Source organism: Malus sylvestris, chromosome 9 (genome assembly GCF_916048215.2).
Source record: "Malus sylvestris chromosome 9, drMalSylv7.2, whole genome shotgun sequence".
Taxonomy (NCBI): domain Eukaryota; kingdom Viridiplantae; phylum Streptophyta; class Magnoliopsida; order Rosales; family Rosaceae; genus Malus; species Malus sylvestris.
This window is the reverse complement of record NC_062268.1, coordinates 22,872,233-22,883,498: the sequence shown is the minus strand read 5'-3', so window position 1 is coordinate 22,883,498 and position 11,266 is coordinate 22,872,233. Positions and strand designations below refer to the sequence as shown.

At 39.5% G+C, this 11,266-nt stretch overlaps 1 pseudogene; it reads right to left on the bottom strand.

Moving 5' to 3' along the window:
* Window positions 1-3,435: 3,435 nt before the first annotated feature.
* LOC126584022 (small nucleolar RNA R71) lies at window positions 3,436-3,546 on the bottom strand (annotated as a pseudogene).
* Window positions 3,547-11,266: the final 7,720 nt, after the last annotated feature.

Sequence of the window (11,266 nt, the reverse complement as noted above, 5' to 3'; positions counted from 1 at the left end):
GGATCATGGCGTGGTTGATTTTGGTTCCCAAAACCCACGGCATTGGCAGATTCCCACCCTCCATTCTCAATCAATTGAGGGCATTGATCTTTGGCATGTCATTGCATAGAGCACACGCCACACACACTTGGTCCATGAATCTTCATTCCCTCGGCCAACTGAGAAACAATAGAAGTAAGGTTAGCTAATTGGGATTGAATTTCGGGCATAGAACTTACCTCATTCACTTGTGCTCGTGGGGGGTCTCTTTGTCCAACACCTTCGTATTGTTGTGCATTATGTGCTCGGTTGGCAATTAGAACTTTTGCAGCCCCCGGAGTTTTATCCACCAACGCACCTCCCGCCAAGGCATCAAGCATTTGGCGTTCCATGGGAAGGAGTCCTTCGTAGAAGTATTGAATGAGCAGCTCCTCCTTCATTTGATGTTGTGGACAAGAAGCAACAAGTGATTTAAAACGTTCATAATAAGAAGGAAACGATTCACCTTGATTTTGTTGGATGCCACTAATCCGTTTCCTCAAGAAAATGACTCTTGAAGTTGGGAAAAACTTCTCCAAGAAAGCTCTTTTCATACTATCCCAAGATGTAACCGTTCCGGGTGCTAACTCGTAAAGCCAATCCTTCGCCTTTTCCAAAAATGAGAATGGAAAAGCCTTCATCATCAGAATGTTCCCGTCGACATTTATGGGTGTCATGCTCGAACAAACAACCTCGAACTCCTTGAGATGCTTGTTGGGATCTTCCATGGAAAGCCCATGGTATTTCGGAATGTGGTGCAACAAGCTTGACTTCAACTCAAATTCATCGGTCTTGCCTTGGGCAGCCGCGGGGTATTGAATGCATAATGGTGCGGCATTGGCCAACCCCGAGGCCGAAAGATCTTTAATGGTCCGATTGTCCGCTGCCATAACTTCTTCTTCCACTTCTTCAAACTCAGATTCGGCCTCTGAACTTGAACTAGGTTCACTAGGTTCGAGATGCTTCCTCTTTCTTCTCAAATCACGTTCAAAATCGTCGTTAAAGTCCAAGATATGTGCATGTACAGTTTGAGAACTCCGCGTCATGCACTAGTACCTAAATGATAGTATACATTTCGTGTGCATTTATATCATCCTTATTTGGCAGTTTTGTGATGTTTTTGGATCAAACTAGTTGTATTTTACATTATTTGGTGTTAGTGTGCAGCCAAGTGTGTATTTGGATCAATGGGAAGGCAAATGAAGTAAAAACACCCTTTTTGGTAGTTGAGCATTATTCTAAGCGTGGAGAAGATTTTGGGGAGTTAATTTGAAGTCCCAAATGAGGAATCTAGGACTAATTTGGCTGCTGGAATTTCAAGAAATGATGTGGAGGGAAAGTGGTGCATTCGGTCATAAACAAGGCAAAAACATTGGAGTTAAATTAGGTGGTTCCACACACCTTGCCGTGCATTTCCTTACCTTTCCAGCTCCCTTTTGCAGCAACAACATGCACTCCCATTAAACTAATCCATTCAGCCACATTTACACCTTCAAGCACAGCCATGCCGTGCACTTTCATACCCTTTTCCAGCATGTGCAAACAATTCCAGGTTGTCCACTGCATCCTTGCAGCCATTCCACATGCATTTTCAATTAAATAAGCAACAAGCATGCTTATGTTCCCTTGTGCCGTGCATTGCCAGTCCAGAAATCACCACATCCCATCATCATTCAGATTCCCAGCTCCATTCATTTCTTAGACATCCGCATGTTCTCCCAAAAACTCCATTTAAAAATCCATGCAAACTCACTTCTTGAGGGGATTCCATCATACCATTATTCGGACACCTAGCTACTCCATTTTCTGTCCATTCTCTCCCATTTACAGAAACCATTCATTCACAGCCGATCCACCTTCATTTACATCACATTTGGAGAACTAAGACCGAAGGCTACTCTTAAGGGATTTTCGACTTCAGTTCTTCTTCAAGGGTTTCTTCATCTTAATTCTATGTTCACTCATGTTATATATTTCTATGTCAAACTATTTGTAAACATGAGGTGTAACTAATCTCTTTCTAGGGATTCGATGTAGCCTAGCAAGATTGCCATGTAGTTAATTCAGAATGCTCAGTTGATCCATTTAATTCTTGTTTCATTCTCTGATTTAATTGTGACTTTGTATGTTGATTTTAATGCTTGATCACCATTTGAATTAACCACAAGTTGTATAGCCAATATTAAAAGCACACATCATGCATAATCTTGGTAGATATGGGAATAATTGAAGGAGATGTTTTGCAAACATCCTGCCGAGTGTTTCCTTTGGTTTTATGAAAGTTTCTTATGCATGACACATTCTTGATTAGGAACCAAAGTTGCACATCACAATTAGGTTCATGATTAGGAACATTTGATCAAATCTACACATCATATAGTTGATCAAATCTAAGTGAAACAAACTCAAGATTTAGGTAGATTGCTGAGCATAAACTGACTTAACAAGCATGGAATTGGTTTAGCTATGCTGAAACCGAATCCCTAGCTTCATCTACATTGGTGCTATCCCATTTCATTACTTGTTGATTTATTCACTTGTGTTCACTTCATTTTTGTGAGTTTCTTTAAGTTACAACAACAAATCTGTCTAAGTTGATTAGTTTGATTATCTAATAAGGTTCTTGCAAAACAAGTGGTTGTATAGGTCCAATTAGTCCCTGTGGATTCGACACCCTTACTTGTGTTAATATACTCAACATGTTTTAGCACTAGGAAGGAACAAAATACCAACAAAAATGGCGCCGTTGCCGGGGACTGATTTCAGTCCCTTATAATTGCTTGTTTAGTTATGAAACCTTGTTCTTTTCATTTTAAGTAAAGTTCTGATTTTTTTTTATTCAAACTTGTTTTATTTTGTTTTCAGGTAGTATATGTCAAATAGACTTGTTGAGTTAGGCCAAAGAATTGAACGGTTAAAGAGCAACACTTTGGACAACTTTGTGCCAACAAGTTCATCCATTGTCCGTGAAGAAGAGGAAGGAAACTCGGCTAGTTCAACAAGTGAAGGATCTGAGCACGTTAATTGGGAAAGAGAAAAAGAGATGGCAGGCAATCAAGATGAGCTTCGAGCTTTGGAGGACTTTGCTCAACCAATCATACCAAATTCACCTTCATGCATCTTGCTGCCCACCGAAGCTAGAAACTATGATCTTAAATCTTCACATTTCCATATGCTTCCTTCTTTTTATGGCTTACCTAATGAAGATCCTTTAGCTCATGTTAAAGAATTTTATAATGTTGTGAGTGGTTTACCTTTGCAGGGAGTAAGTGAAGCAAATTTGAGGATGAGAGTGTTTCCTTACACCTTGAAAGATAGGGCCAAGGGTTGGTTGATGACTCTAGCACCTGGCTCCCTCATCACATGGGATGCCGTGGCTAAGAAGTTTTTGGAGAAGTTCTTTTCCACTCAAAAGACAGCCACATTAAGGGGACAAATCTTCAACTTCAAACAAGATGATGGAGAACCTTTCAATGAGTGTTGGGAGCGTTTTAAAGGCCTTTTGTTGCAATGTCCACACCATGGGTTACCTCTTCACTTACAAATGCAAATTTTCTATGATGGACTAACCCAAACATGTCAATCAACTGTTGATAATGCAGCAGGTGGAGCTTTGAAGAAAAAGAATGCTCAAGAGTCATATAACATTTATGAGATGTTGGGGTCTAATGCTCAACACAAAGATTTAAGGGGTAAGAAAGTTGGAGTATATGAAACAAGCTCTAATCATGAACTTTCATTGCAGGTAGCTAACCTAGAAAAGAAACTTGAAGCCGTGCTCAACATGGTGCCAAAAGCAAATGAGGTGTGTGCTATTTGCAACATACCAAGCCACCTTACTCATCAATGTCCATCTAGGGAGGCCTACCCCGAATTTGTTCAAGAGCAAGTGAACCTCATGAATTCTTACAATCAAAGGCCAAGGAATGATGTGTATTCAAACACATATAATCCAAGTTGGAGAGATCATCCCAACCTTTCATGGAGGAACAACAATCAAAATCAATTCCAAAACTTCCAACCAAAACCTGCCACTACACTTGAGGATACGGTTAAGTTGTTAGCTCAAAACACCTTGCAATTCCAGCAAACCACAAATAGCACTTTCCAACAACATTCGGCGGCTCTAACCAAAATGGAGACACAATTGGGACAGATTGCTGATGCCTTGAACCAAAGAGAGGTTGGAAAGTTTCCAAGCCAACCCGTGATACTCCAAAGGAACCAAGAGCAAGCTAAAGCAATCACTACACTTAGAAATGGTAAGGTTATCAATAATAGAGTTGGCAATGAAGTTACTAATGAATTTGATCATGTGAATGCAGGGGTTACTCAAGGAGAAAATGAGAAACCAAATGAGGAACCAAGCCATGCTACTTCCTCATTTGAAGCACCAAATCTTCACAAGGCCGAGAAACCTTACACTCCACCAATACCATTCCCTGGAAGACTTGCCAAGAGCAAGCAAGATAAGTCATTTAAGGAAATTTTTGATATTCTAAGTAAGGTGAATGTTAACTTACCTTTGCTTGATGTCATTAGGAACATGCCGGCTTATGGGAAATTCTTCAAAGAGTTAAACAACTACAAAAGGAAGTATGGACCACATGAGAAGGTAGTGGTGTCTGAGAATGTAAGTGCAGTGTTGCAAAGAAAACTTCCACCAAAGCTCAAGGATCCAGGAAGTTTCTCTATCAACATCACCATAGGGGACAAGAAAGTAGAAAAGGCAATGCTTGATTTGGGTGCTAGCATCAACTTAATGCCTTATTCCGTGTACCTTCAACTAGGTTTGGGGGAATTGAAAGCCACCACCATTTCATTACAACTTGCGGACAGATCCGTGAAATATCCAAGAGGTATAGTAGAGGATATTCTAGTTCAAATTGATAAACTAATCTTGCCTGCGGATTTTGTAGTGTTGGACATGGAAGAAGCTCCTATACGTGACCGAGAGTTGCCTATTTTGCTTGGAAGACCATTTATGGCTACGGCCAAGACCATCATTGATGTGCAAAATGGACTCCTCACTATGACAGTGCTAGGAGAGACCGTTCAATTCAAAGTGTTTGAGTCTCTTTCTCATCCTTCTTCATCTCTTGAGTGCTATGCCATTGATGTGCTTGATTCGCTTGTTTTCTCTAAGTTCTTGCAGGCACAATCTAATGAACCATTACAAACTGTTTTGAGTCAATCTCAAGATGAGTTTGATGAAGAAGACACACTCATGGAAGTGGTAGCTACCTTGGAAGGATTGGCACCGTATCCTTTGAATGTTTCACCTCTTGTAGAGCATTTAGAACCATCTAGGTCACATCTAATACCTTCCATTGTTAAGGCACCAAAACTTGAACTTAAACCACTTCCACCACATCTTAAATATGCATATCTAGCTGAATTTGAAACTCTTCCAGTTATCATAGCTTCTGACCTCAATCCAAATGAAGAAGATAAACTAATGAAAGTGTTAAAAGAGTCCAAATCAGCTATTGGGTGGTCTATTGCAGATATCAAGGGAATAAGCCCTACTATGTGCATGCATAGGATTCTTTTGGAGGATGCATCAAAGTCAACCCGTGAACCACAAAGAAGGCTCAATCCACACATGAAAGAAGTTGTGAGGAATGAAGTGTTGAAGTTGTTAGATGTGGGAATCATATATCCCATTTCTGATAGCAAATGGGTGAGTGCTATTCAGGTGGTACCCAAGAAGGTGGGAATCACAGTGATGAAGAATGAAAACAAAGAGCTTGTGCCCACAAAGCCCACGGCTAGTTGGCGTGTTTGCACCAACTACAGGAAGTTGAATTCTAGCACTAGAAAAGATTACTTTCCTATGCCTTTTATAGATCAAATGCTTGAGAGATTGGCAGGTTACTCACACTATTGTTTTCTGGATGGTTACTCAGGTTACAATCAAATTGCAATTGCTCCAGAGGATCAAGAGAAAACTACATTTACTTGCCCCTTTGGCACATTTGCATATAGGAGAATGCCTTTTGGACTTTGCAATGCTCCAACAACATTCCAAAGATGCATGTTGGCAATCTTTTCTGACATGGTAGAAAGATTCATTGAGGTATTTATGGATGACTTTTCAGTGTTTGGTTCTTCTTTTGATGAATGTCTTAACCATCTCTCTTTAGTACTTCAAAGATGTCAGGAAACAAATTTGGTTCTCAATTGGGAAAAGTGCCAATTCATGGTAAAACAAGGAATTGTGTTAGGACATGTAATCTCTAGCAAAGGGATGGAGGTGGACAAAGCCAAAATTGACATCATCACCAATATGGCAGCTCCCACAACCGTGAAGGGAGTGAGAAGTTTTTTGGGACATGCGGGTTTTTATCGACGTTTCATTAAGAACTTTTCAATGATCACTCGTCCATTATGCAATCTGTTAGCTAAAGATGTTGCATTTCATTTTGATACAGCTTGTATGGATGCATTCAATACTTTGAAACAAGAATTAACCTCGACTCCTATTATTATGGCACCAGATTGGTCTTTACCTTTTGAATTAATGTGTGATGCCTCTGACTATGCTATTGGTGCAGTTTTAGGGCAAAGGGTGAACAAGCTCCCACACGTGATCTACTATGCAAGCCGGACTCTAAATGATGCTCAACTTAACTATTCCACAACTGAAAAGGAGTTGCTTGCTATTGTTTTTGCCTTAGAGAAGTTTCGGTCATACCTTGTGGGATCTAAAGTTATTGTGTTTTCTGATCATGCAGCCCTTAGGTACTTGATGACAAAGAAGGATGCTAAACCACGCTTAATTAGATGGATACTCTTACTACAAGAGTTTGACTTGGAAATTCGAGATAAGAAGGGAAGTGATAATGTTATGGCTGGCTGACCATTTGTCACGGCTTAATGAGAACCATGGAGTTGGACAACCTTTGCCTCTAAATGAATCATTTCCAGATGAACAACTCCTTGTTGTTCAAGAAAAAGAACCATGGTATGCTGATTTTGTTAATTATCTTGCTTGTTGTGTAATGAGAAATGACATTTCTTTTCAGGAAAGAAAGAAGTTCCTTGCCATGGTAAAGCACTACGTTTGGGATGAACCATATTTGTTTAAATATTGCCCTGACCAAATCATTAGGAGATGTGTCCCAGAGAGTGAGCAACAAAGCATTCTAACGTTCAGCCATACATTGGCATGTGGAGGACATTTTGGTGCCAAAAAGACATCTCTAAAGGTTTTACAATCTGGTTTCTTTTGGCCTACTTTATTCAAAGATGCTTTTGATTTTTGTTCTAAATGTGATAGGTGCCAGAAAATGGGGAACATTAGCCGAAGAAATGAGATGCCATTGAACAACATTTTGGTGGTAGAGCTCTTTGATGTTTGGGGAATCGATTTCATGGGACCATTTCCATCATCTTTTGGCTACTTATATATATTAGTGGCAGTAGATTATGTATCCAAATGGGTTGAAGCCATTGCTACAAGAACTAATGATCATAAGGTTGTTTTGAATTTTCTTAAAAATGAGATTTTTTGTAGGTTTGGAACCCCAAGAGCTATTATTAGTGATGGTGGCAGCCATTTCTGCAACAAACCCTTTGAATCTTTGATGAAGAAATACAACATCAACCACAAAGTGGCAACCCCGTACCATCCTCAAACTTCAGGACAAGTGGAGATTAGCAATAGGGAGATCAAGAACATTTTGATGAAGACTGTGAGCCCTAAAAGGAAGGATTGGTCATTGAGGTTGAATGATGCACTATGGGCATATAGAACAGCGTACAAGACCCCCATTGGCATGAGTCCTTATCGCCTTGTGTTTGGAAAAGCTTGTCATTTGCCAATGGAGCTTGAACACCGAGCATATTGGGCCATTAAGAAGTTCAACTTTGATTACAAGGATGCTGGAATAGCAAGGAAGCTCCAACTTAATGAGTTGGAAGAGCTCAGAAATGAGGCATACGAGAATGCCAAAATCTACAAGGAACGGACTAAGCTCTATCATGACAAGGCCATCCTACGGAAGGAGTTTCACCAAGGTATGAAAGTACTTTTGTATGACTCACATTTGAGACTTTTTCCAGGTAAATTGAAGTCTAGATGGGTAGGACCATTCAAAGTGCTGCAAACATTTCCCCACGGAGCTGTGGAGATTGAGAACATGAAGAATGGCACCTCTTTTAAAGTCAATGGGCAGCGATTGAAACCATATTTGGAACAAGTGGAGGAAGAGCAAGTGTATCAAATTGTCGATTTTCTTGAGTTTACAACACCATGAACAAGCTTCCATGTCTTGCCTAGACATTAAATAAAGCGCTTGCTAGGAGGCAGCCTAGCATGGTTTGTGTTCTATCTTCATGTTGTTACCATTCCATATTCTTTGCCTTCTTGCATTGCATACAATTTTAAGCATTGAGGACAATGCTTACGATAGGTTTGGGGGTAGTATGGAAGGTTTTGTTTGTGTGTTTGGTTAAGTGTGTTTTTGCTTACTAATACGAATGTATATGAGGCCTATGTTGGCAAACAAACTATTGGGGTGCTATGAAAAAGTTTTGTATCTTGTTGTCTTTTATAAAGATGTAACTCTTGAAGATATGACGATAGAGGTACCATCCTCAAATCCTGGAAGAAGAATAGTGGAGACTACCCTAGTGAGTTATTTTGAGCCCAATTGCTTCTTTGAGAGGGTTTAAAGTGTTTCTATTCCTATTTTTTTTCTTTCAAGTTCATTTTAAATGATCTCATTACTTCTATTTTGTTTGGATGCTAAGAATTACTCTACTTTGCAGATACCATGTGTTTAGTATCATTCATGAATGAGCTCAATGAGATGATGTTAGGCTATGCATGTTTTAACTACCAAAAGGCTTAAATCCTATCCCTTTGTGTGCTCCATTCACCCTTGTTGCAGCCAAACACTTTAGCCTAATTCTTTCATCACCCACATCATAATCTACCCATTCTAGTTCAGTACAAGCCATACCTTTTAGTTTGGGGAATACCAATTTGATGAAAGCTAAAGGTAAATTGAGTGATAGATCAAGATTGTGGCGTGTACCGAGGGCACCTATGTGGAAGTTGTTTCTAAACATAAAAGTTATAAAAAAAAAAAAGAAGAGAATCAAAGTGGATACAAGTTCCAAATCTCCTCATTATAAGGTTTAGGGCCTGGACGCCAAAAGCAAAGAAGGAAGAAGGCAAATGCAAGTGAAGAGCATGATCCTCAAGGACACTTTGGTATGCCCCAAACTCTAGATTTTCATATCACTTCTTTTGTAACCTATAACCTAAGCCTTACATTACAATCTTGAGAAAGACCTAGCTGATCATTGAGGATGTATTCATGGGTGATGGTAAGTGTGTGTGTTATCTATATTCTTAGCAGTTGATTCATTTCATGAGATCTACTCAGAAATTGTGCTTCCATTTCAGATTTCATATGTGAGAATTTTGATTCCATTTACATAATTTCACTCATATATGTTAGTGGAGAGACTAAACCTTAGGATCTGAGTGAGAACTTGAGTGGAAACTGTGAGGAGTAGAGTTGAGGCGAATTCTATCTTAAGCAATTGGGTATGGTGGCCTTGAAGTTGTAATACATGGAGAAATATCTTTATACATTACAATTGATACGATCCTTTGGAGTAGCAAGCTTTTGGGTTTGAAGGTATGACAAAATCTTCATTGGTTCTTATTAGTTTGTTTAAAGCGTGTATTAGCCAAATTGTTTGCAGATTTTGTAGATGTTTGTGGGTGTCATCACTGTAAACCCTCAGGAGACACAACTCCTCCAACTAGGGACACCTAGGGGTTCAAAGGCTTGTTGCACATGCTCAGTGCAATCGTTTGGCCAGCGAAAGTGGTTTAGTTAGATGATAGTGTTTTGTGTGTTTTAGTTTCATGTTTGCTCGAGGACTAGCAAATACCAGGTTTGGGGGTATTTGATAGTATACATTTCGTGTGCATTTATATCATCTATATTTGGCAGTTTTGTGATGTTTTTGGATCAAACTAGTTGTATTTTACATTATTTGGTGTTAGTGTGCAGCCAAGTGTGTATTTGGATCAATGGGAAGGCAAATGAAGTAAAAACACCCCTTTTGGTAGCTGAGCATTATTCTAAGCGTGGAGAAGATTTTGGGGAGTTAATTTGAAGTCCCAAATGAGGAATCTAGGACTAATTTGGCTGCTGGAATTTCAGGAAATGATGTGGAGGGAAAGTGGTGCATTCGGTCATAAACAAGGCAGAAACATTGGAGTTAAATTAGGTGGTTCCACACACCTTGCCGTGCATTTCCTTACCTTTCCAGCTCCCTTTTGCAGCAACAACATGCACTCCCATTAAACTAATCCATTCAGCCACATTTACACCTTCAAGCACAGCCATGCCGTGCACTTTCATACCCTTTTCCAGCATGTGCAAACAATTCCAGGTTGTCCACTGCATCCTTGCAGCCATTCCACATGCATTTTCAATTAAATAAGCAACAAGCATGCTTATGTTCCCTTGTGCCGTGCATTGCCAGTCCAGAAATCACCACATCCCATCATCATTCAGATTCCCAGCTCCATTCATTTCTTAGACATCCGCATGTTCTCCCAAAAACTCCATTTAAAAATCCATGCAAACTCACTTCTTGAGGGGATTCCATCATACCATTATTCGGACACCTAGCTACTCCATTTTCTGTCCATTCTCTCCTATTTACAGAAACCATTCATTCACAGCCGATCCACCTTCATTTACATCACATTTGGAGAACCAAGACCGAAGGCTACTCTTAAGGGATTTTCGACTTCAGTTCTTCTTCAAGGGTTTCTTCATCTTAATTCTATGTTCACTCATGTTATATATTTCTATGTCAAACTATTTGTAAACATGAGGTGTAACTAATCTCTTTCTAGGGATTCGATGTAGCCTAGCAAGATTGCCATGTAGTTAATTCAGAATGCTCAGTTGATCCATTTAATTCTTGTTTCATTCTCTGATTTAATTGTGACTTTGTATGTTGATTTTAATGCTTGATCACCATTTGAATTAACCACAAGTTGTATAGCCAATATTAAAAGCACACATCATGCATAATCTTGGTAGATATGGGAATGATTGAAGGAGATGTTTTGCAAACATCCTGCCGAGTGTTTCCTTTGGTTTTATGAAAGTTTCTTATGCATGACACATTCTTGATTAGGAACCAAAGTTGCACATCACAATTAGGTTCATGATTAGGAACATTTGATCAAATCTACACATCATAT